Source organism: Jaculus jaculus, chromosome 1 (genome assembly GCF_020740685.1).
Source record: "Jaculus jaculus isolate mJacJac1 chromosome 1, mJacJac1.mat.Y.cur, whole genome shotgun sequence".
Taxonomy (NCBI): domain Eukaryota; kingdom Metazoa; phylum Chordata; class Mammalia; order Rodentia; family Dipodidae; genus Jaculus; species Jaculus jaculus.
In genome coordinates, this window is record NC_059102.1 from 156,928,114 (window position 1) to 156,954,870 (window position 26,757).

The following is a 26,757-nucleotide window of genomic DNA, read 5'->3' on the forward strand; positions in this document are numbered from 1 at the left end:
TCATGCTACTCCTCTTCCTTGCCCCAGGTAGCTTCACTTTTGCTTTTTGTGTTGTTGTTGATTTTTATTTATTTATTTGAGAGCGACACAGAGAGAGAGAAAGAGGCAGAGAGAGAATGGGCACACCAGGGCCTCCAGCCACTGCAGACAAACTCCAGACGCGTGCGCCCCCTTGTGCACCTTGCTTACGTGGGTCCTGGGGGATCAAGTCTCAATCCGGGGTCCTTAGGCTCCACAGGCAAGCGCTTAACCGCTAAGCCATCTCTCCAGCCCTCACTTCTGCTTTGTGTCAGTTGATTTTGTGTATGTACGAGTCCGGCATGTTTCACTTCGTATCATGACCTCCAAGCGCATCATTTCCATTGAATATGACATAGCTGCTTCTTTGTGGCTGAGTAGTGCTCCCCTGTATGCGTGGCACATTTATAATCCATTTGTCTGTCGGTGAACACCAAGGCTGATACCATAACTTGGCTGTTGTGAATAGTGCCGCAAGAAGCATGGCCGTGATGTGTCTCTGGGTCTGTGACTCAGGCTCCTTCCAGAGTGTTCCTGGGAGTAGTATTTGCATCTTCAATGGCTGATGGTGAACATGGTGTCATAGTTCACTGCTGTCCAGATGTCATCCTGGAAACTGTCCCCCTGTGTCTTTTGCCCATGTCTGGGTAAGTTACTGTGGTTTTGCATTTTTTACCATTGAGTGTCAGGGGTGCTGTACGTACTAAGTATATGGTCTGCAAACATCCCCCCTCCCTGCCCTGTGGTTCATGTCTCTGTCCTCTTATCAGGGCCATGGCCAAGGGCAGGTGTCAGTTCTCGGTGTAGTCCTGCATAACACTGCTTCTGTCCATGGGATGTACCATGGCGTCGTGTCTGAGCATGGATCCCCAGGATCTTCTGTCATTTAATGTGTATGCATGTGGTGTACACATGTGCGTGGACGTGCCCTGTGTGCATGTGTGCAGAGGCCAGAGGAAGACATCAGGCAGCCTCTTCTTTCTTCTGCTTCATTTCCCTGACAGAGTCTCTCACTGGATCTGGAACCCCTTGATTTTTGGCCAGCCTTGATCAGGTATGGAGCCCGTACAATCCTCCTATCACCACCCCCTCTGGCACTGGGGTTACAGGCATGTGCAGCTGTGCCTGGACTTTTGTGTGGGCGCTGGGGATCAAACTCAGCTCCTCATACTTGCACAGAAGAGCTCTTACCACCAAGCCATATCCCCAAACCCAAGAATTCCTGCTCTTTTAAAACCTATCTAGGGGCTTCCAGTAAGATGGCGGCGTAGGTACCACGCCAAAGCAGCCTAGGGGGGAAAAGACCAAAAAACCTCAGCAAAATACACACTTTTACTAAAAAGTGAGGTGCATAGGAAATTGAAGTGGCAGCGGAGAAGTAGAAGAGTTCCAAAACATCCAGAGCCCGCACAGGCCAGCAAAAGCGGCTCCGGCAGCTCCACCAACTGTGGTGGCAGCCGCGGCGCACCAGAAAGCTGCCAGACTTGGCTCCAGCTACAGGAAAAGCCAGGTGTGGGAGCTTCCCCTCACACCGCACTCTCCACAACTCAGGACACGTGAGGGGAGAGCGGCAGTGAGCAGCAGAGGAGCAGACCGTGAGGTAGAAGAACACATGGAGCAGCGAGAGAACCAGCGCAGCCGCGGCTCCCTCCCCTCCCCCACCGCCTGAACCCAGCTCCGGCGAACACAGCAACAGTCCCGGGACCCGGCCATGCCAACTTGAGCCGACAGCAGGACCCAAGCAGGAGCAGAGTCTGGCAGCAACATCAGTGGCTCTGGCACCGGCAACAGCGGCCCCAATAGCAGCAGATCCAGTAGCGGCAGCAGTGGCAGACCCAGCAGCAGCAGCTTTATCAGCAGCAGGTCCAGCAGTGGGGGTGCTGATCTGCAGGGCCACATTTGGCAGACTCGGTTTGCCCCACAGGAAAAGCCAGTGCACAGCTCCAGAAATCAGAACAGCAGCCCGACGACCCAGGCAGCAACATGACTGAGACCAAAATCACCCAAGGTAACTGGGATTGCACCAGGAAAGGGTCTTACTTGGTCACTAGCTGACTTGGATCCCTCAACAGACCAGAAATCTTAACCTCTTTGTTGACAGAGGATCTAGTTGTTATAATAACTACTCTGGCATACATACTTGGGGCTGTTTTGGATTGAATGTGTACAGTGTTTAGTTAAATTTTAGAATCTACCTGTATTTTATTCCACTCAGCCTATTGAATACTCCCATAGCAGGGAAACTCAACCCCTAGGAACACATTTGTAGATACTCTGAGAGTATTAAGAGTCACACCTAATACCTTAAGCTCCTACCCTGAAAATATATAACATCAAATCAATTAATACAGCTAAGAATACCCAGCTAGCTAGAAAATCCAAGCATTAACTTAATCCAAGATGCAAAAATATATACATTATAACACAAGAAACACTAAAAAGCAAGATGATATAAATCCACCTAAAAGTTTTAATGCATCAGAACTGACCTCCAGTGAGAAGGTGCTAGAGGAAATGCCTGAGAAAGATTTCAAAAGAATGATTATAAATATGTTCAAAGAGGTCAAAGAACGAATCAAAAGAATCAAAGAAGAAATCAAAGAGGAAGTCAAAGGAATCATTGAGGAAATCAAAGAAGATGCAGGACACCAATTTCATGAAATAAAGAAGGCAATACAGGACATAAATAAGGAAATAGAAATAATAAAGAAAAACCAGTCAGAATTACTAGCAATAAAGAACACAGTTAATGAAATAAAAAACTCTGTAGAAAATCTCACCAGTAGGATGGATGAGGGAGAGGACAGAATATCTAAGCTAGAAGACCAGGTGGCATATCTAATACAGTCCAACAAAGCGAAAGGCAAACTTATAGAAAAGTATCAGTGGGAATTTCAAGATATTCGGGACACTATGAAAAGATCAAATATAAGAATTCAGGGCATAGTATAAGGCAAAGAATTCCACTCCAAAGGCATAGTAGGCATCTTCAACAAAATCACAGAAGAAAATTTCCCCCAAATTGGGAAAGAGGTGCCAATGTAGATACAGGAAGTCTTTAGAACCCCAGCCAGACAAAACCTGGAAAGAACTTCTCCTCGCCATATTATAATCAAACTTCCAAACACACAAACCAAAGAAAAAATATTGAAAGCAGTTAGAAAAATCAAGTTAACTACAAAGGCAAGTTCATCAGGATTACAGCAGATTATTCAACACAAACTTTAAAAGCCAAAGGGCTAGGGGTGATATATTCTAAGTTTTGAAAGATAACAACTGTCAACCAAAGTTACTTTATCCTGCAAAGCTATCCATTCAAATAGATGGAGAAATAAGGACATTCCATGACAAAAGCAGGTTAAAGGAGTATTTGAAGGCAAAACCAGCTCTATAGAAAATACTTGATAGAATCCTCCATGCTGAAGAAAAGGAAAAGCACACATACAAGGAACCTAGAAAAAACAAGCTATTCTCAAATACTAGTTAACACAAGAGAGCACAGGTAGAACCAGAACCACACACACACAAAAAAGGCAAGCATAAATAAGCACCTTTCAATAATATCTCTTAATATCAACAGCCTCAATGCTCCAACCAAAAGACATAGGTTTGCTGACTGGATTAAAAACCAGGATCCTACAATTTGTTGTCTCCAAGAAACTCACCTTTCTACAAAGGATAGACATTATCTTAGGGTGAAAGGTTGGAAGACGGTGTTTCAAGCAAATGGGCCTAGAAAACAAGCAGGGGTTGCTATCCTAATATCTGACAAGGTAGTCTTTAGTCCGTTAGTCAAGAAAGATAAGGAAGGTCACTTTATATTGAGTAAGGGCACACTCCAACAGGAGGACATTACAATCCTAAACATATATGCACCTAACATGGGGGCTCCCAAATTCATCAAACAAACACTATTAGAACTAAGGTCACAGATAACACCAAACACAGTGGTGGTGGGTGACTTTAACACCCCACTCTCATCAATTTACAGGTCATCCTGGGAAAGAATAAACAGAGAGGCATCTGGACTAAATGAGGTCATAGAAGGAATGGACCTAACAGATATATACAGGACATTTCATCCAAAGGCTGCAGAATATACATTCTTTTCAGCAGCACATGGAACATTCTCTAAAATAAACCATATATTAGGACACAAAGAAAATCTTAACAAATTCAGGAAAATTGAAATAATTCCTTGCATTCTATCTGACCACAATGGAATTAAACTATAAATCAGTAGCAAGAAAAGCTACAGAACATACACAAAATCATGGAAACTAAAAATACACTACTAAATGATGAATGGGTCAATGAAGAAATCAAAAAGGAAATCAAAAAATTTATATAGTCAAATGATAATGAGAACACAACATATCAAAATCCCTGGGATACAATGAATGCAGTTCTAAGAGGTGAATTTATAGCCTTAAGTGCCTATATTAAGAAATTAAAAGGTCGCAAGTAAATGACCTAATGCTTCACCTTAAAGCCTTGGAAAAAGAAGAACAAGGCAAACCAAAAATCAGTAGATGGGAAGAAATAATAAAGATTAGGGCAGAAATTAATGAAATAGAAACAAAAAAATAACAATCCAAAGAATTAATGAAACAAAGAGTTGGTTCTTTGAAAGGATAAACAAGATTGATAAATCCTTAGCAAATCTGACCAAAAGAAAGAGAGAAGAGACACAAATTAATAAAATCAGAGATGAACAAGGTAACATCACAACAGATTCCAGAGAAATTCAGAAAATCATAGGACATACTATAAAAGCATATACTCCACAAAGTATGAAAATCTGAAAGAAATGGATGATTTCCTTGATTTATACGACCTACCTAAATTAAATCAAAATGAGATTAATCACTTAAATAGACCTATAACAAACATGGGGATCCAAACAATTATCAATAATCTCCCAACTAAAAAAAGCCCAGGCCCAGATGGATTCACTGCTGAATTTTAGCAGACATTTAAGGAAGAGCTAACACCATTGCTTCTTAAGCTTTTCCAGGAAATAGAAAAGGAAGGAATTCTTCCAAACTCCTTCTATGAGGCCAGCATCACCCTGATACCAAAACCAGGCAAAGATAGAACAAAAAAGAAAATTACAGACTAATCTCCCTCATGAACATATATGCAAAAATTCTCAACAAAATATTGGCAAACAGAATACAAGAGTATATCAAAAAGATCCTTCACCCTGACCAAGTAGGCTTTATCCCAGAGATGCAGGGATGGTTTAACATATGCAAATCTATAAATGCTATACATTATATAAATGGGTTGAAGGACAAAAATCACATGATCATCTCATTGGACGCAGAGAAAGCATTTGACAAAATCCAACATCCCTTCATGATAAAAGTCCTCCAGAGACTGGGAATAGAAGTAACATATCTCAATATAATAAAAGCTATTTATGACAATCCTACAGCCAACATATTACTAAGTGGGGAAAAACTGGAAGCTTTTCCACTAAAATCAGGAACAAGACAAGGGTGTCCACTGTTCCCACTTTTGTTTAATATAGTTTTGGAAGCCTTAGCCATAGCAATAAGGCAAGAGACACACATAAAAGGGATAAAAATTGGAAAGGAAGAGATCAAGTTATCATTATTTTCAGATGACATGATTCTATACATAAAGGACCCTAAAACTCTACTAGCAAACTAATAGAGTTGATCAAAACCTACAGTCATGTAGCAAGATACAAATACACAGAAATCAGTAGCCTTCATATATGCTAACAACAAGCACACAGAGGATGAAATCAGAGAATCACTCCCATTCACAATTGCATCAAAATAAATAAATAAATAAATAAAGTACCTTGGAATAAACCTAACCAAGGAAGGAAAGAATCTCCACCATGAGAACTTTAAAACACTCAAGCAAGAAATTGCAGAAGACACTAGAAAGTGGAGAAACATCCCTTGTTCCTGGATTGGAAGAATCAATATTGTGAAAATGGCAATCATACCTAAAGCAATCTACACATTTAATGCAATCCCTATCAAAATTCCAAAGGCTTTCTTCATGGAAATAGAAAAAACAATCCAAAAACTCATTTGGAATCACAAAAAACCTCGAATATCTAAAATAATACTGAGCAACAAAAATAAGGCTGGTGGTATCACCATACCCAATTTTAACCTATACTACAGAGCCATAGTAACAAAAACAGCATGGTACTGGCACAAAAACAGACATGTTGATCAGTGGAACAGAATAGAGGACCCAGATGTAAGTCCAGGTAGCCATAGCCACCTGATATTCGATAAAAATGCCAAACATACTCATTGGAGAAAAGATAGCCTCTTCAGCAAATGGTGTTGGGAAAACTGGATATATATCCGCAGAAGGATGAAAATAGATTCTTCTCTCTCGCCATGCACAAGAATGAAGTCCAAATGGATTAAAGACCTTAACATCAGACCTGAAACTCTGAAAGTGCTAGAGGAAAAAGTAGGGGAAACCCTTCAACATATTTGAATTACCCAAAGCCAGTTCATAGTAGTGTTTTCTTTTCCTGCTTCAACCCCCCTTGCCTTCAGGATCTCTGTTGGAGGCTGTTGCTGTGTGCCTGTCTCACCTCCAGAACCAGGCAACCTGGATGACCCTAGCTACACAACAGAGTTGGAAATTGGAAACCGGGCACACAGATGCTTCAAACTTCCTTCCTCCTCCCCATCCTTCTGGTGCTGGTGATTTAGCCCAGGCCTTTGAGCATGCTGGGAAGCTCTCTGCCACTGCAAGCTGTTAATTACTCTTGTTCTGTTGTCTTTGTATTGAAATCCCAGAATGAGCTAGTATACACCTACAACAATGTTCACCCCACTGATCAGTTTGGCATGAGCAGGTGTCTCCTTGGTTATTAGCTGCTTCTTTCTTTGATTCTTTCATTGATATTGTAGAGATTTAGCACAAGGTCTTCTACATATGCTGTTAAATTTACACTTGTCTTTTATTTTTTTTTTTTAGTACTTCTAAAAAGCATTGCATTTCACATGTTGGTTTCCCATCTCCAGTGTTAGTCTACACGGTTGCAAGTGATTGTGTGTGTGTGCGTGTGTGTGTAGCTGACTGGAGTGCTGCCTCCCGTGTGGTCTGTGATGACGCCTTCATGTCATTCCTGGTGTGGGTGTTTGTGTCAACTGTTTTTCTTTTGTTTGTCAGTCTTGCCAGAGTCTTGCTGATTTTATTGGCTTTCCCAGAGAATAAGGTCATTGCTTCATTAATTTTTCTATTATTTTTTTCTTTTTTTCAAGAGAGGGTCTCGCTCTAGCCCAGGCTGACCTGGAATTCACTATGGAGTCTCAGGGTGGCCTCGAACTCATGGCGATCCTCCCACCTCTGCCTCCCGAGTGCTGGGATTAAAGGCGTGTGCCACCATGCCCGGCTACTTTTCATTTTTTATCTTGACTTTTTTTTTTTTCTACATTATGTTTCGTATTTCCTTTCTTTGTGCATTAAAGGTCTAATTGGCATGCTTGTACTTATGGGGCATATCATTGTATTTAATATGGATGCACAGTGTGTGCTGACCAGATGAGGGTAATTAGCGCTTCTCTCTCCTCACACTGTTGTTTCTGCGCATGTACCAGGAACCTTCAGAATCTTCTCTAGTTATTTTGAAATGTATACTCAGTAGTTGTGGAATATAAGTGTTCATTTGCATGCTATAAATTTCGAACTACTTCTCCCCTCCACCTGTGTTCTCATATCCATTACCCCTATTTCCATTTCCTTTCCTTCTCCTACCTGTCCTGGTCTCTGGTCAACCCCATTCTACACAGAACTCACCTCCAATCGACTTCTTAACTTCCACAAACGAATAGGAACTTGTGGCATTGGTCTTTTTGTGTCTGGCTTATTGCATCTAACAAATTCCCTCCAGTTCCACCCATGCTACCTGAATGCTTGCACATTTTGCTGTCCTTTTCCAACCAAACTTCGTTTTTTAAATATATTTTATTTATTTATGAGAGAGAGAGAAAGAGAGAGAGAGAGAGAGAGAGAGAGGAAATAGGCATGCCAGGGCCTTTAGCCACTGCAAACAAATTCCAGCTGTGTGCACCCCCGTGTGCATCTGGCTTACTTGGGTCCTGGGGAATCGAACTGGGATCCTTCGGCTTTGCAGGCAAACGCCTTAACTGCTAAGCCATCTTTCTAGCCCCCAACCAAACTTCTTGAGGTGGGGATGTACACTTTAAGATTTTTGTTCATTTTTAAAAGACTTTGTGGGCTGGGGAGATGGTTCAGCGGATAAGAGCACTGACTATGCAAGCATGAAAGCCTGAGAGACCACTCAAGTTCAGTGCTCAGGACCCACATAAACAGCTGAGTGTAGCCATGCGCATCTGTAACCCCAGTTCTACAGTGGAGCAAAGACCTGAGAGTTGACAGAGCTCATGAAAAAAAAAAAAAAAAAAAAAAGCTAGTAAGCCCTGGGGTCAGTAAGAGACCCCGCCTCAAATAAGAGCCAGGTGTAAGAATGATGGAATGAGACACCAGATGTTCCCTCCTGGCCACTGCACGTGAACACACCTGCTTCAGGTGAGTGCCTACGGTACTTCAAGGACACCTACACGTGCATACACCGCACACACGCCCATACGCTCACACAAACCATCTTGTGTGTGCGCTTGTGCTTGTCAGTGAGGGTCCGCAATGCCATAGTGGGTGTGTGGAAGGTCAGAGGACAACCTCAGATGCTGCTCCCCACCTTTCACCTTGTTTGAGGCACGGTCTCTTGTTATTTGGCCCCGCGTTCGCCCGGCTGGCTGGCCCACAAACTTCTGTCTCCACCTCCCACCTCCCCACCGGGGCACCGTGATGACAGATGTGGACCGGGTCTGGCCTTACGTGTGTCCTGGGGATCTGAACTCAGCTTGCTAACGCTTGTGTAACAAGTGCCCACGGAGCCATCTCTCCGGCCTTTGTGTCTAATGTGTATGCATTTAGTGCTCTGCAGACCGCCATGAGCAATTGAAAAGAAGGTGCATTTTGGGTGCAGGCGTGATCCTGTTTGGCTGATGGCTTTGAGTTCTCTGTCCTTGATGGTTCTGCTGGCTCCTTGGTCCTGTCAGTTGTTGAGGAGGCTTGTTGGAGGCTCCAGTTAGAGGCATTGATTTGTCCTTTTTTCCTTTTTCTTTTTTTCCTGTCGGTTCTTATCATGAATTTTGCAGTTTGTTTGTTGCGTGTATGTTGACCCTTTTTATCACGGTATCCGTTTCCTCTCTGAAGTAGTCCTCTAGGCTCTGCAGTCTGTTTCCTGTAAAACATGGCAGCTATTCTCTCTGCCTGTGAGTGAGGCTGGACAACGAGCTTCCATCCTTTTGTCTTCACCCACCTTGGTCATTCCCAGGTGAATTTTAAGAAATATTTTATTTATTTGAGATAGAGGGAGAGAGTGCAAACGAACTCCAGATGCATCTGGTTTTACACGGATACTAGGAAATTGAACTTGGGTTTTGCAGGCAAGTGGCCTTAACTGCTGAGCCATCTCTCCTGCCCTACAGTGACTTTTTGTTAGGTCTTATATAATTATACATTTTAAAGACTTTCCTGCCAGTTTCTGTCTTTTAATTGGTAATTTTGACCATTTACATTTAATGCAATTGCTGATAGGTTAGGCCTCATCTCTGTTTGTGTTTTTTTTTTAGCTTGTGTTTTTGTTTTCCTGTTTACTTGCTATAAAAGTCATTAAAGAAACATTGATACAGGTTCAACAGAGAGATGGATTTCTTTCTTTAAGGGAAAGGTATTTTATAGGGGGGTTAGCACACAGTGAAAAAGCATGGTGTTGGGGGAGAGGGACTTTGGCTTCCAAAGGACCAAGGAACCTTCTGCTTTTATAATGTTTGGGGTGGGGGAAGTTTTACTCAGTCTACATGCTAGGAGCCAATAGATAGGACCCTAAGCCATAACCCAAGTGGACTACGGTTTCCCTGGCAAAGAGGTGGGGGCAGGAAGGCTAAGAGGTAAGAGAGTAAGTTCTAATTCAGGACTTCCCAAGCTCAGGCAGCAGGGGCCACTACAGTGACCTCATTGTTCTAACACTTCTGGCTCATGTGAACCTTTACATGGGCTTCTGTGTTTACCCATCTGTGCTGGGCAATCTTCTTGACTGCATCTATTGTATAGCTGAGTGGCTGCTCTAGGAAGGTATCACGCATACTAAGCCTGTGAGCACGGATATGAAACTGTTTTCAGTAAAGATGAGCCTTTCCTTCTTCTGTGACCTTTACCCTGCCCTATTTATGCTAACCAAAAATTTACTCTACATACCTTCAGAATCCTATCAAAGGCGTTAGAATGCTTGCTGTCACTAGCAAATATAACTTACAAAACCAGAGAAGGAACATCTATTCTATTCAGCCATACATTTTATTTTGCTGACATCAAACTCTCTGCCCAGCTGAGGATGATCTTGAACTCCTGTCCTTCTGCCTCCACCTTCCATGTGCTGAGATTGCAGGCATGCACCACCATGCCAGTCTAGCTCTTGCTTTCTGGGGCCTTCTCCATATAAGGAAGAAGGGAAGGAATGCTACCTCACTTCTGCCAGGTGAAGGTGGGGTCCAGGCTCCTCTGCTGACCTCAGGGGATTCCACATGGGGATCCTTGTCACTGCTGGAAGATGTAGGAAGCTGTGTCTCTGTGTGGTTTCCTGACTCTGTGGCCAGAATGACCTCACCTACCCCAGTCAAGGTGACAATCCTGACTCTGCCTGTGCTCTCCTCACTCCAGCACAGTGTGTGAGGAAGGGGTGCTGTGGTGACTGGAAGCTTTGGCTCCATGTATTGGCTACATCAGTATTCAGGGTTGTGAAGGTGCCCAGCTCCCCACCTGGAGTTACTCAGCACTGCCCTGGTAGGTGTTGGGGTAACCTGAAGCCACACTCCTGCTTGGTCTTGCTGTTGATGGCAGGTGCAACTGCAGTTCTGAGCATCTGGCTAGAGTAGAGTGGCCGTTGCCTAAATGTCCTTTGACTGAAGAGAGTGAGCTTTGCTTTGGGGTTTCTTCGGCCCTGTTGGGGTTTCTGCATTTCTGGCTTATTTAGCACTGTTGTTGACATGAACAAATATCTATTGTCCCCAGACGGGGCACTCAGGACAGACTGCTACATTATTCTATGCTGGTCTAGCTTAGTGAAACAGTGAGGTTTTTTTTTTTTTTATGGGTGTGGGTCACTTATAGGAGTGTGGGTGACTCAAAGGCAAATGTATTACTGAAAATTCCCACACCCCAGCATGGGTGACAGGTCATAGAAGCTGCATTCCTAGAGCTTTTGCCCAACTTGCAGGCAGATCCACTGAAGAGTCTCCTCACCCCAGCGATAGTTCAGTGCTTTCATTAAAAACCTCTAGGAGGGAATTTCTGGTCAAGATAGTGTCCGCTTAACCACGCCTCACCTCACGGGGAAGGAAAGGCAAGATCTTTATGGTTCATTAGGGGTCTCAGGGATTTGTAGAGCTTAGTATACTTCCAGTGGGAGGGCTTGAAGGAGCAAGGTAGGGAATTCACTGATTCCCATGCTCTTGTAGCCCACAAGTCCCCCAATCCCCTAAAGCAGCTGTCCCAGCTGCAAATTCCTCCTGCACTAACTGCAGGCTAAGTGGGCCCAGACCAGCAGGCTAGCATTCCCCCCTCCTTAGGTGTTCCCTCCCACCGGGGAGCTCCAGCGTGACCCCCATCCTACCTGCTTCTGCCCCCCATCCCCCACCCCCATGTGTGGACCTAGTGTTGCCCCCTCCCCAGACTTTCCTGCCACCATGGCGATCCATGCATGAACACCAAGCCACTCACCACCACCCCCACCCCTGTGCACAGACCCAGACCAGCAGGCTAGCGTTCCCCCTCCCCAGGCTTTCCTGCCACCAGGCACGAGACCTCCATGTAGACACCACCTTCCCACCCGTGCCCAGCACTGTACAGACCAGGTCCTATTGCACTTCCTGCAGCCTACTGAATCCCAGGCCAGCAGGCTCTTCTACATCTGTCCCTCCCCTTTCCTGCCTCCCCGTGGGGACCTCTGCCAGCTCCCCCCCCCCCACACGCATCACCTGACCTGCAGCAGAGCCACATCCCCCCCGCCTTGTCACAGGACCCGGAGTCCCATCCACACTCCTGCTACACAGTTCCCGTGGACCCCTCCTCCCCTCAGCATCACAGAACCACCACCCATTCCTGTCATCCCTCCTCTGCAACCCAGCCACAATATCCATCTGCTTTGTCCCACTCCCCCATCCCCTGTCTCCTGGGGACACCTGACCACACAGTCCCACACCCCAAACCACAGAATAACAAGCCCCTTCATCAGGTTCTTGAACCCTCACCAGGGTCTCATGGGCTTCTCCCCTCTGAGCAGACAGGCTCCACAGCCATCAGAAGCCTAGTCAAAGCAAACATAGAGGAGATATTCACTGAAGACACTTCAAAGGTAAACTACAGTTTCTTCCTAAATTAAATAAAACTCCTACACTGTGATGGGCAGACCACAGCACAAAAGAAATAACATGAAAAATCAAGTGCAAGTAAATCCAACAAGATTGCCCAGTCCCACAATGTATGTCTCTAATCAAAACATAGAAGAGACACTAGGATCAGAACCACCAAAATGAAGATATGAGTTATGCAACCGTGGCCAAGCAAACAGCAGAACTTGCAGAATATCAACAAAGGGCCGATAATTGTATGAATGCTGTCCTTGCTGGATGAGACCTAATAGCAAAGAACCAGGAAGGGTTCCAAAGCCAGTTAGATGATCTGAAGGAGAGCAGAAAAAAAAAAAAAAAAAAAAAAAAAAAAAAAGGATCTATAGCCAGCTGGCTAAGTTCAATGAAGACAGAAAGAAATGCAAGGATGAATTCCAGGAAGTATTAAGAAAATCAGAAAATGATTTAGAAAGGGAACTTGACAGAGGGATGGAAACTGTACATAAAAAAGCAGTAGAAAATACAAACCAAATTGAACAAGCCCAAAACTCTATAGAAGCTCTCAAGCATAGAGTCAGCCATGTGGAAGATATAAACTCAGAACTGGAAGACAAAACAGTTCGTGAGTCCATGCAACAACCTTCTCTAAAATAGATGATATACTGGATCAGAAAGCTGCCTCCATACATTTAGAAAGTTCAACATAATTTCCTGCATGATATCAGATTATAATTCTGTATTGCTAGAAATTACCAACAAAAAATGTACCAGAAATCCCACCAGCTCCTGGAAGCCAAACAGCACACTTTTAAACAATAAATGGGTAGTGGATGAAGTTGCAAAATTTCTATAAATGAATGACAATGAGAACACAGCATACCAAAACTTATGGGACACAATGAAGGCAGTCCTCAGGGGAAAATTCATAGCACTAAATGCCTTCATAACAAACACAGAAAGATCCCAAATCAGTAACCTAACTATCCATCTAAACGCATTGGAAAAACAAGAAGACTCCAATCCAAAAAGTTCCAGAAGAAAAGAAATAACTAAGATCAGAGCAGAAATTACTGAATTGGAAACTAAGAAAACAAGAAAATCAATGGAACAAAGAGCTGGTTCTTTGAAAATATAAACAAGATTGATAAACCCCTGACCAATTTGGTCAAGAAAAAAAAAAAAAAGATGCTTCAAATTAACAGAATTAGAAATGAAAAAGGAGAGATCACAACAGACATTAAGTAAAATTGGGAGAATCATCAGGAGTTATTTCAAAAACCTCTCCTCCACAAAACTGAATAATATGGAGGAAATGGATGGATTTCTGGACACATACCACCTACCAAAACTAAACTTAGAGCAGATTAATCTCCTAAACAAACTATCATACCCATCGAGATGGAAAAGTAATAAAAACCTCCCCAACTTTTCTCAAACTGTGCCACACAGTTGGAGAACAGGGAAAGCTCCCCAACTCCTTCTGTGAAGCTACTATCACCCTAATACCAACACCAGGCAGAGATGCCACAAGAAAACTATAGGCCTATTTCTCTGATGAACTTAGATGGAAAGATCCTGAACAAAATCCTTGTAAACTGACTTCAACAACACATCAAAAGCATTATCCACCTTGATCAAGGAGGCTTCATCCCAGGAATGCAGGGGTGGTTCAACATACAGACATCTGTCAATGTAATACACCATATAAATACGCTTAAACACAAAACCACATGATCATTTTGATAGATGCAGAAAAGGCCTTTGACAAAATACAACATCACTTCATGATCAAAACATTGGAGAGAATAGGCATGGACAGTTTATATCTCAACATAATAAAGGCTATATATAAAGCTCCTAAAGCCCAAATAATGCTTAATGAGGAGAAACTCACGGAATTCCCATTGAGATCAGGAACAAGATGTGGGTGTCCACTCTCACCTCTGCTCTTCAACATAGTACTGGAAGTTCTAGCTCAAACAATGACAGGAGAAGGAAATAAAAGAGATACAAATTAGAAAGGAAGACGTTAAGTTAGCCCTATTTGCACATGACATGATTCTACACATAAGTGACCTGAGAATTTCCATCTCAAAACTCTTAAAAGTGATTAACTTCTTCAGTAAAGTGGCAGGATACAAAATCAATACACAAAAATCAGTAGCCTTTAAATATGCAAAAGACAAAGATACAGAGAAAGAAATAAGTGACATTGTCCAATTTTCAATAGCAACAAAAAAATAAGATACCTTGGAATAACACTAACCAAGGATTTGAAAGACCTATACAATGAAAACATAAAAACACTCAAGAAAGAAATTGAGAAGGACTTGAGAAAATGGAAAGACCACACATGCTCCTGGATAGGCAGAATTAGTATTGTGAAAATGGCTATCTTACCAAAAGCAATATACATATTTAATGCAATACCAATAAAAATTACAACATTTTTCTTCACAAAGATAGAAACAATGGTCTAAAAATCCATATTAAATGGCAGAAAGCCTCGGATATCCAAGTATATCCTCAGCAACAAAAACACCTCTGGAGGCATCACCATACCTGACCTAAAGCTATAGTACAAAGCCACAGTAACAAAACAACATGGTACTGGCATAAAAACAGGATTATAGACCAGTGAAAGAATTGAGGCCCTGGATTTAGGGTCAAGCAACAACAGCTACTTGATATTTGACAAAGGCCCTAATAATATAGGCTGGAAAAAGAACCTTCAACAAATGGTGTTGGAAAAACTGGATAACCATATGTAGGAATATGAAACTCTATCCACACATCTTGTGAAGCACAAAAATCAAGTTCAAATGGATTAAAGACCTTAATATAAGACCAAATAGTCTGCTACTACTGTAAGAAAAAATAGAGGGAAATTCCCATGATATAGGAGTGGGAAAAGACTTCCTGAACAAACTCCCAGTAGCTCAGGAAATAAAACAATCACTCAAACATTGAGATCTCATGAAGCTGAAAAGTTTTTCACAAACATACAATAAGCTGAGCCAATAGATAACCCACAGAATGGGAGAAAATTTTTACCGGCTATACAACTGACAGAGGCCAAATTTCTAGAATCTACAAAGAACTCAAAAACTTAAATAATAAAACATCGAACAACCCACTCACAAAATGGGGCAGAGAACTGTATAGAGAGCTCTCAGAGGAAGAAATACAAATGGCAAACACACACTTAAGAAAATGTTCAACATCCCTAATCACCAGGGGAATGCAAATTAAAACAACTATGAGATTCCACCTTACCCCAGGAAGGATAATAAACATTAAAAAATCTGGTGAAAACAAATACTGGTGAGGATGCGAAGAAATAGGAACCCTCATTTACTGTTGGTGGAAATATAAGATGGTACAACCACTATGGAAAGCAACATGGAGACTCCTAAAAAGGTTGACTATACAGTTACCAACAGACCCAGTTATTCCCTTACTGGGAATTTACCCTAAAAGCTCCATGCCTCAGTTCAGAGAGATTTGCTCAGCCATGTTTATAGCTGCTCAATTCATAATAGCTAAGAGCTGGAATCAATCTAGATGTCCATCATTAGATGAATGGATAAAACCAAGATGTGGTATATCTACATGATGGACTTCTATACAGCAGTAAGGAAAAATGACACAATGAAATTTGAGGAAAAGTGGTTGAACCTGGAACAGATCGTTCTCAGTGAACTCACCCAATCACAGAAAGATAATTGTTGCTTGGTCTCACTCATCTGTGGCTCCTAACCTGAATCTACCTGAGATGCTGACATACATAATAAGCATCTCAAGGACTAGACAATAGAGGGGTGGGTGGGAGGGGAGGGTAAGGATATGGGAGACACAAAACTGGATCCAAATGGCAATGGCACCATAGAAATCCTGTATCCACAAAGACACTCTAAACAATTGAACCTTCATCAGGTCCTTAGAGGGAACACCTGAATCACAGGGCCCTGGAGAGGGTATGATGAAGACTGACCGTAATCTTTTCCTGTTTCTCTCTCTCTCTCTCTCTCTCTCTCTCACCCTCTTCTGTGTTTCTCTTTTGTATTACCTTTCTTCTTCTTCCTTATTTTCTCTTGGCACTGGCCTGCAACTCCCAGTACCAGCATGTGGTTAACATATACAATGAGCTGTTGATCAGAGAGACCTACAAGGTTTCCCAAAAGAAGACAGATTTCTGTCAAAGAACTTGATGACCCACCAAAGGTTAGTGGTAAGACCCTACTGCCGAAGATGCCATATGCCGTTGGTACGGAACATTGAGTGACATGGCTGGAATCTGGAAGAGAGTCAGTACCCAGACAGTCAGCTCATCTAGTGCCAGAAGGTGCTACATGAGTGAGTGGGGAAAATGGCCAACATCTGTCCAAGCAACTCGTGGTCTAAGCTGCTCAGCACCAAACAACCTGATGTGATGCTCACACAAGTGCAATAGTGGCACATAGCCATGGGGGGTAACCAGCTGCTCTTGATTTGGCTAACAGATCCATTCAGTGGAACAGAACCCATAGCTGGTACTTGGAAACAAGTCAGAACCTTATCCAAAATATGAGCCCACTCTCCAATATTAAGCTCCTACCAATCGTTGGCTACAAGAGGGCCTACACCTATTAAATTCTCTCCAAAATAATAATGATTATCCCAGTTATCTGGGGCTGATTTCACTCTCCCTTGGAGAGTTCGCTTCACTTTTCAGATGGACACAGATCCTGAGGAGAGAATCAGCCCTTCGCACCTCACCAGGGCCCCAACTGAAACCAAGAGTAATTGGGGAAATGAGCAACAGTGCTGCTTTCTTGGTGAACTTGATATAAACACGAGGGTGAGGGAGACAGACACAGAGGACAATCAGCTTCTACCAAACCAGATATCCAGAGACACAGAGGCTCCCAAGACCTCATCACTGAAGTAGACCTAAAATGAACCCAACATGGCTCAGGGAAATTCACAGAAGAGGAGGCGGAAAGATTGTTAGAGCCACATGTTGGGATGTTATGCACAGAGACATTGCCTCTCCCATAACTGATGGCTACCCCCACAATGCATGACCCATATTCCCCAATGAGGAGAGTCCCTGTGGAGGGGGGAGGGCAGGGAAGAGGCTAATGATGGTACCAACATGGCTGTATACACACTGTGCACATAACTAATAAAAAAATCTCTGGGAGGCACCTTGTGACTCTTGTTAACTTTCTTAGCTTCCTGAGCCTTGCTGAGTGTCCCTCCTCCTTCCTCCTTTCAGGAGGGAAGGTTTGAACTCAGAGAAAAGAACTGTACAAGGAGTAACATGTCTGGGGTCATAAGGCAAGAAGAAAACCTGGGACACTCACATGCATCCCCGCTGGCCTGCCTTCACCCACCTCCCAGAATCCTGCTTGTTCTGTGTCTCGTACTGGGGCTTAGCTGTTCTGTATATAAGGAATGGGAACAGAAGCGTCTGCTTTAAATGCCTAAATTGGAAGTTCAGCTTTTGTTTTCTTAGCTCAGAAAAATCTGAATCTCTGTGACATTTGAGCTGTTGACGGTGCCCTGGCTTTGTGTCTTCCCAGGTCTGGAAGCTTCTGCCGTCTCCCCTCCTTGGCCCCCCAGAGTGCATGCCGAGGCTGCTATAGGGAGTCTTCCTGTGGGACTCTGCCCGTTGACAACTCCGGTGAGTGAGCACACAGTCCCCTTGTCCTGGTCTCTGCACACCATGGCCGTTGTCTGGCCTGGATCCTTCCTGTCCCTTCACACTGTGGCCAGAGGAGAGTTACTTCCTGTGGTCATATCCTAGGCTATTGTGTTTGTCCTTGGTGCTGGCGATGATGGAACTATCCCTTGGTATCTAGGCAGTGTGAGAAGATTTCGGGGACTTTGGCCTGAGATCCCTATTAAAGTCTTGCTTCTGCTCAGTGATGTCCTAGCTGCCCAGCCTGGCCAGATACGGCTGCAGATGCGTGGGTGGAGAGGTATGTCCAGCCCCTTCTGCCACTGATTCATGGACCAGGACAGGGCTTGTGGCATCCAAGCACAGGGAAGGCTCAGAGTCCTGTCCTCTCCTGCGCTCACTATCTAGTGCTCAGGTTCTCTTGCTGGGACGAGAGCCCGCTCTGTGCCCCACAGTCAGACGTTTCGTCTGTGAGGCCCATCTCGGTCAGATGTCTTGTCTGAGTTCACCCCGCTGATTTGGTAAAGTGCGTGAAGTTGTCCCTGTCAGTGACAATCAGGCTCTCGGCAGCTAGACATTGGTCCTGATCCCCTGGACCTTTGCAGTTGCTTGCAGTCCAGCTGGCCATGCCTCCTAGGCATTGGTGCCTCCACACTGCCTGTGCACCTTAAAGGGACTGTGTGAACAGGTGCTCCTTGGATAGTTTCTCAACTTCCCTGAGAAACCACACATGTCCCTCACAATAAGTCTTATGCACAATGCAGGGCCACTTGCCTGAGCACCAGCTGAGTGTATCTGCCTCACCCTCCACTTCCCAGTGGGAGCATGGGCCCAGGTGTTTACATGGACCACAGACAGGAGTGGACTCAGGGCCACCTTGGTCTTGGGCACTGTCAGCTCCTGGGGAGACTTCCGTCTGGTTTTCTTGCCTCCATCTCCGTAGCTCACCAAGCTCCATATAGATTCCCTCAGTGTCTCCCATTCCCTTCCCTGGAGCCCTTCTCTGTATCCCCTGGTCCTTCTAGGTTTCTCTGAGCCACCTCTCTAGCCTCTGCTGTCACCTCCCCCACGGAGTGGAGAGACATTCTGGGGGTGAAGGGAGGGGCCCCAGCTAGGTGGCTGTGCAGTTAGAACTGGCTCCCCATGCTGTCCTGTCTCCGGTCTCAGCTGGCTGCTTTTCTCCTTCACTGCCCATGGTATCTGCTTATGCGGCAGTTGGTGACGGATGGGCGCATGAGAGGACAGGGGACCCACTTGTTATTCTAGAGGCAGAGCAGACTGAGGCGGGTAGGAGATGAGTCCCTTTCATGTGGGAAGGAGGAGCATCTATCTAGGCCCTGGGGAAGCAGAGCCCTTGTCTGCTATGCCAGGCTTCCGATAGCCTCGGGCCAGAGCTGCCACATCCACTGTGACTGGACTGCTGGGGTGCTGGCTAGTGACGCCTCGTCGCACCTTCTTACTTTCCTCCTGTGTCCTTGCATGCCTGGAGCCTCGTATCTCGGGGAAGGGTTTTGAAACAGCCTCCCTTTGAGGTTCTGTTGCTCTCAGAACCCTTCCTGAAGGAGCCACCATCATTGTGGAACACTTGATTTCAGACACCCACCCCGCCATGGTGGCTACTGGCGTTCAAGGAGGTAGGGACAAGAAGGAGGAAGCCATCAGGTGGCTCAAGAAAGCCAGCACTGTGTGTGCGTGTTTCAGGGTTTGTTTTCCAACTGGGGCCTTTCTGCCTGCACTGTGCTGATCTGGAAATGGGGAGTGAGGCTGCTTGCTGGAAAGATTGGTCTCCAAAGAGCACCCTTCCTCCAAGAGGAAGTAAGGATGGGGCTCTCTGGCCTTGGGTGAGGTGACTTTTCAACTCAGGATATGGGTCCATTGAGAGGTCCAGCATGGGCTGAGTCCAGGAGTATGAGACAGAGAGAGAGAGAGAGGGAGGGAGGGAGGGAGGGAGGGGCAGGCAGGCATATTAGTCAGTCAGGCTGTCCAGGCTGCATCCTACCTTCAACTACTCCAGTGTCCTGAGACATCCTAGCTCTGCCCTCACAGAGGCCACAGAGACCCTGTTCCTCTATGTCTGCTGATGTTCTCAGGCCAACTTTCCATCCCACATAACTCCAAACCATGGGTATGGCTTTACTCTAAGGTGGGAACGCAGACCGTCATAAAGCCACGTTGGTTCTGGTTTTGGGCTCCATGTACCATCCCCTCCTCTTGCCTCAGGTGGCCAGCAGGGGCAGTGCGGCTAGTAGTTGGGATGCGGCTGGTGAGTTGAGGAGGTGCAGTTCGGAGCACAGCCCTGCTGACTTTCGTTGATGGTGTTCGACTTAAGACCCCCTAAGGGTCTGCCTCTCCGGAAGTGTTCGATGTGGACTCAAGTTACGCTCTTCATTTGTGTCGTCAGCCTCCTCCCGCCCATGTACTTCACCAGCCCAGAGGGTCCCTGGTGTTCTGTGTGATCTTCTCAGGAAAGGAAAGGAGGGAGCTAGATAAGCAAGGATGGGATCTGGGAGGAGCCTAGTCTCCGGGGATACTCAAGGAACTCTCCAGAAATGGGCACATGCGTCTGGTTCTCATCCAGTGGCTGCTAGACTTTGGCTCCAGGGCCAAGTACTGCCCACTGCCTGTTTGCGTTAACAAAGTGCGGTTCGTTGTCTGTGGTAAAATTCACACAATGTAAACCTCGCATTTCAATCATTTTAACTGCGTGGTTTGGTAACATTAAATCCATTCAGGATGGCATGGGATCATCATCAGAGTCCATCTTTAGAATTACATATCTTCCTAGGAGGAAGTTATGGCCCCATCAAACTCCCACTCCTTTTCTCCATCCCAAGCTTGTGTGTGTGTGCGTGTGTTTGTTGGCCAGAGAACAATCTTCAGTATCATTGCTCAGGCACCATTCACCTTTCCTGAGGCAGAGTTTCTAATTGGTGGGGAGGTAGACTAGACTAGCTGGTCCTTGTGCCCCTGAAATCCCCTGTCTCTACTGCCCCAGCAGTGGGGTTATAAGTATGTACAACCCTTTCTTCTTTTCTTTTTTCTTTTCAATTTTTTATTAACAACTTCCATGATTATAAAAAATATCCTGGGCTGGAGAGATGGCTTAGCGGTTAAGCGCTTGCCTGTGAAGCCTAAGGACCCCGGTTCGAGGCTCGGTTCCCCAGGACCCACGTTAGCCAGATGCACAAGGGGGCGCACGCGTCTGGCGTTTGTTTGCAGAGGCTGGAAGCCCTGGCGCGCCCATTCTCTCTCTCTTCCTCTGTCTGTCTTTCTCTCTGCGTCTGTCGCTCTCAAATAAATAAATAAAAAATTTAAAAGATATATTTTTAAAAAAAAATCCCATGGTAATAACCTTCCTTCCCCCACTTTTCCCTTTGAAATTCCATTCTCCACCATATCCTCTCCCCATCTCAATCAGTCTCTCTTTTATTTTGATGTCGTGATCTTTTCCTCCTATTATGATGGTCTTGTGTAGTAGTGTCAGGCACTGTGAGATCATGCATATCCAGGCCATTTTGTGTCTGCAGGGAGCACGTTGTAAGGAGTCCTACCCTTCCTTTGGCTCTTGCATTCTTTCTGCCACTTCTTCTGCAATAGACCCTGAGCCTTGGAAGGTGTGATAGAGATATTGCAGTACTGAGCACTCCTGTCACTTCGTTCCAGCACCATGATGCCTTCTGAGTCATCCCAAGGTCACTGCCATCTGAAAAGAGAAGATTCTTTACCAAAAGTGAGAGTAGCATTAATATAAGGGTATGAACATTAAGAGAAGTGCTTACTGGGCAGTTTGATGAGCATAGTCTATACATTTATCCAGACAGCAGCATAAATTACAGCCCTAGGGCTCATGATACCCCTGCTTTAAGTTTTCAGGAACAGGAATCTATTCCCTTTCATGGAGCGGGCCTCCAGTCTAATTGGAGAGCAGCTGGTTTCCACCATGACAGATGTGCCACTATTGCACCCGTTGGCTCATTTGGCCTGGCTGGCCAAATATAAAGCTTGCAGTGTCCACTGTTGAGTATCTTCACTGGTGATTTCTCTTTCTCCCATTGAACTGCATGCAGAATGGCTTCTTCCAGCTTTCTGGCAGCTAGTCTACATGGAGGAAGTTACCAGCTCAGTTCCAGCAGGATTCACAACCGCTTCTTTTTACATGGGTTCTTAGAGTAGAACTTAGGTCTTCGTGCTTGCAAGGCAAACACTTTACTGACTGAGCCATCTCCCCAGCACCCCTTCCCCCCTGAGCTTTCTCATATCTGGACCTCATGCAAATGGACTCACCAACATTGTTCCTTTGATACCTGACCCTTTTCTCTTGGTGTGGTGTCTTCTCCCTGGTGTAGCATACACCAGAACTCTTATTTTTTTTTTTTTTTTGAGTTTTCTTTTGTTATTTTAGAGAGAATAAGAGAAAGAGAGAAAAGAGAATTGGCACACCAGAGCCTCAACCACTGCAATGGAACTCCAGACACTTGTGCCTCCTAGTGGACATGTGTGACCTTGTGCTTGCCTCACCTTTGTGTATCTGGCTAACATGCGATCTGGAGAGTTGAACATGTGTCCTTAGGCTTCACAGGCAAGTGACTTAACTGCTAAGCCATCTAGCCCCAGAACTCTTTATGGCCAAGCCATGTCACATTGTATGGGTCTGGACCTGCATTTTCCTTTCTGGTGGGCAGATGCCTAAGAAATGGGGTTGCTGGGTGTTGCAGGAACCGCTGAGGAGCTCCCCTGTGACCCTCCACTCTTTCACTGTCTGTTCGTCCTCCTGCAGTGGACAGGGCCTGCAGTTCCTCCACCCTTGCCCTACCGCTTGACCATCGCCAGCCCAACGGGTGTGAAGTGCTGTCCCACTGTGGTTCTGAGCCTCAGCAGCTGTGGTATTGGTGTTGTGGGGTGCTGACCTCTTCCCTCTCCTAAAGAAACTTGTGTTCTGACTATAGGGGCTGGGCAATGAACACTTCACAATGCCCCATGTGGCCTTTGTTGAATAATTGCATCTGTCAAGGGCTGGGTACAGCTGCAGTGTGTCCAGGGGGACAGCTGGCTGGACGTTCACAGGATCCTGTGCAAGGCCCTGGGACAGGAACCACCTTGAGGAGACCGAGTGGACTACTTTGCAGCTCCTGACATAGTCCAGGACTGGGTACATGAGTGCTGGGGAGAGTTGTTGCGGGGGAGGCTGGCATGCCTCAGCACGTGGCTGGCATGCTCTGAGGAGCCGCCTTAGCCAGAAGCCCTCTCTGACACTCCCTGATGTCTCAGCTTCCCTTCCTGTGCCATATGAGCAGCCAGCGGGTCCAGGGCAGAGTCGGCTAAAGGCTCCACAGTGAACTAAAACCCCAAAGGCCTCTGGGAGCACAGAGTGGTGGGATTGGGAGTAGCCAAAGGCCACTTGGTGGGCAGTAGGTATGGGGACAGGATGACCCATGTCAGCCTGTCTGCCTGCCACCTGTGGCTGTGCTGGCCCAAGGGAGGAGGGCGGTGAGCTGTACGTAGGGATACACTCCGTGCCTTAGACGTATCCCGCCTGCAGTGGAGAGGGGCTGAAAGAACAGCAAGTCCCAAGCCAGTGTGTGTGTATACGCACACACGTGTGTACATGTGTGCACATACACCTACATGCAAGAGACAAGAAAACTGTGTGAGGAAGCTCTCTGGGAGGAGCCTTCCAATTTCCCATAGTTTCTCTTGTTAAAAGGCAGAGACGGCCAGGCGTGGTGGTGCACGCCTTTAACCCCAGCACTTGGGAGGCAGAGGTAGGAGGATCGCTGTGAGTTCAGGGCCACCCTGAGACTACATAGTGAGTTCCAGGTCAGCCTGGACTAGAGTGAGACCCTACCTTGAAAAACCACAAAAAAAAAAAAAAAAAAGAAAAGAAAAAAAGGCAGAGAGGCTTTTGGCCAAAGGGTCTGCCATGTCTGGAACTCTCATCCTGGGATGGCACAGAGCATGCCCTGTGCTCGGAGGACGGCAGCCCATGAGGACTTGAGTGCAAGATGAGAGCAGGAAGCTACGTCAAACTTGCCTGTGGAGGCCCAGGCTGCTGCTGGCTATAGCTCTAAACCTGGAGGCCAAGGTGCAGCTTGCAGATGCCAGGGTCTGGGTGTTGGCAGTGAATGTGGCTGTCTCCACAGGGGTCTTCCCTGTCTTCACGCTGTTCGCTCAGTGTGAGTAAGATCCTGTCAGCCTATCTCACTGCTGCCCCAGAGTCCAAGGCTGGGCATGGCCGGCCGCTGGGTACAGTGAAGTTCACCGTTGCCTAGTGGGTGGGAAGTGCTGGTTGAGTTCTGTTCTCCACCCAAAGAGACAAGCCGTGATGCTTGCTTTCTCTGAGTGCAGAAGCCCCTGTGTTATGTTCTTGTTTCTGTGACCAAATATCTGACCAGGAGCCACTTAAGGAAGGAAGGGAGGGAGGGAGGGAGGGAGGGAGGGAGGGAGGGAGGGAGGGAGGGCTTTTTGGCTTACAGTTGGAGTGTACAGTCCATGATGGTGGGGAAGGCATAGTGGCGGCAAGAGGCCCCTCAGGGGCTTGGGGGGATGTGGTCATACTAGACCTGGATTTGGTCTGGAGACCTAATTTCTGTCCTCTGCTTCATTCAGGTTTGCGGATGAGCGAATCTGCTGCCTTGAGACCCCTGGTTGTGGTGCTCTGTGGCACGGCCCTAGGAGGTTCACCCAACTATTTGTTCCCTTCTCAGGAACCGGGCCCTTTTCAAGTCTCTGTCTGCAACAGGAGGGCAGGTGTGGGCATCTTATGCTGGGGGTGGGGGATCAGGTTCTCTTGACTGCAGGCTGGTTACCATGGGAATGCCTGACGGTGGTTTTTCCCCAGATTGACATCTTGGCAGAGAGTGAGTCTTCCTTGTGGCCTTCAGGAGGCTGAGAGGAGTCGTGGGGATGGTTAGCCTTTGTGAGGAGAGTGTGGGAGGTGGGAAGTTGGGTCCTGAGGAGTCCCTAACGGGGTAGACGCAGAGCACTCCTGTCCTCTGTGCATGAGAGTGGGCACACTGTTGTCCCCATGTGGAGACCACCACTCCCATTTCCCACAGAAATACCCTGGGTGGGTGTTGGATGTACATAAAGTTTTATTCCACAAATGTGTCCAGTGACTTCAAATGGCTTTCTGGGGCACCAGAGGGCCCCGGGGCACCTGCCTGTTTGCCTTCTGAACTGTTGGCCTACTGGATTCTCTTCAATTACCTGCTTGAATAATTGTTACTTTATTTATTTATTTGAGAGGGAGAAGGAGAGAATGGGTGCTCCAGGGCCTCCAGCCACGGCAAACAAAGTCCAGACACACGCGCCACCTTGTGCATCTGGCTTACATGAGTCCTGGGGAATTGAACCGAGGTTCCTTGGCTTTGTAGGCAAGCGCCTTAACTACCGAGCCATCTCTCCAGCCCATCCCAGCATCTTCACGTGTGGTGTTTCGTGGCTCACAGAGTAGGCCTCTGATTGTTAACATTCTCGTTTTAGAGACGATGGAACGGGTCTGAGGAGGTTGAGGCCTTGCCCGGCTACCATCGCTCTGCTCTTGCCTCTGCTTGGGCTGTCCTTCCCTGTGCCACCTGCTTGGCTGCCAACGCCCCTTCACTTTTGTGGTTCTCTGCATAGAGCTATGGTCACAGAGTCCTCCGGTCTGACCTTGACCTTGAAAGCCACTGCCTTGTGGGGTGGTGGGAATGAGCATGGCATCTTTAGTTTTCCCCCCTGCTTCTCTCCCTGGGTTTCCTCCTGCTAGTTACCCAGAGAGGAATGTGGGCAAAACGCCTGCCCGGGGCAACAGGCTGTAGGGTTGGTGGCAGGGGCACCCTGAATCCCAGAGCCTTGACATTTGAAGGTGAGGGGCCGGAATGTTGTGCCACAGACTTGCTCATTCATGGAAACTACTGAGCCGAGAGCCCTTGGAGGGTCACGGGGTGCTGAGCAGTCGCAGTCAGTGAGAGCAGCTGAGCAAGGATGCTGAGTGTGGAGCCGAAAGACCGCGTTCAGCTCTGGTCTGCTGTGGCTGTGGGGCTGAGAGGCACTCACCCCTCGGGCTTCAGTGTGCCTACCCCCGGCACGGGTTAGCAAGCCTGCCCATCCCCATGTGGGCTGCGAGGACTTGAACCGCTGATGGTGGCAGCTTGCTTTCCAGTTTCTTGTGCATCATAGACCGTGGTTCCTGGGGTAAGTGATGTGTGGCTGGCTCCACGTGTCACCTTTGGTTCCTGACTCCTTCCCTGAGGGTCCGTTGTTCCAACAGCCCGACCTTCCTCTCTTACATCACGGGCTCCGGCCACAGCACTGGAAGCCAGTCTGCGTCCGTTGTGGTGTGGGGGACCAGGAGGCAAGTCAAAGAGGACGGATGTGGGGAAATGGGGGCGGCTACCGACACTAGTCAGGCTCAGCATCACGCAGCTCTCAGAGCCGAGGTGCGTGAGCCCGCCGTGGACATGTGCAATGCCAGGGACTGCCAACACAACCGATGGCACCCAAGAGTCACTGTGCCGCAGAGAGCACAGCACTTCAGATCTCTTTATCCCCGGACCCTGGTGTCTGCACCTTTAGAAGCAGGAGCGGCACGAGAGTCCTGTACTCTCGCTCTAGCGTGGGAGCTGGTGTGGGTGGTCCGCGGTGTTA

The 26,757-nt window shown here is 46.4% G+C and overlaps 1 protein-coding gene across 9 annotated transcripts in view; it reads left to right on the forward strand.

Annotated features, from left to right (window-relative positions):
- The window catches only part of Shank2 (SH3 and multiple ankyrin repeat domains 2), a 609,914-nt gene that overhangs the window by 27,105 nt on the left and 556,052 nt on the right, over positions 1 to 26,757 (forward strand). For all 9 annotated transcript variants that reach the window (XM_045152632.1, XM_045152644.1, XM_045152648.1 and 6 more), the window contains exon 2: positions 18,032 to 18,132. The gene's annotated coding sequence lies outside the window, so the exon portion shown is untranslated. The remainder of the gene's footprint in view (positions 1 to 18,031; positions 18,133 to 26,757) is intronic.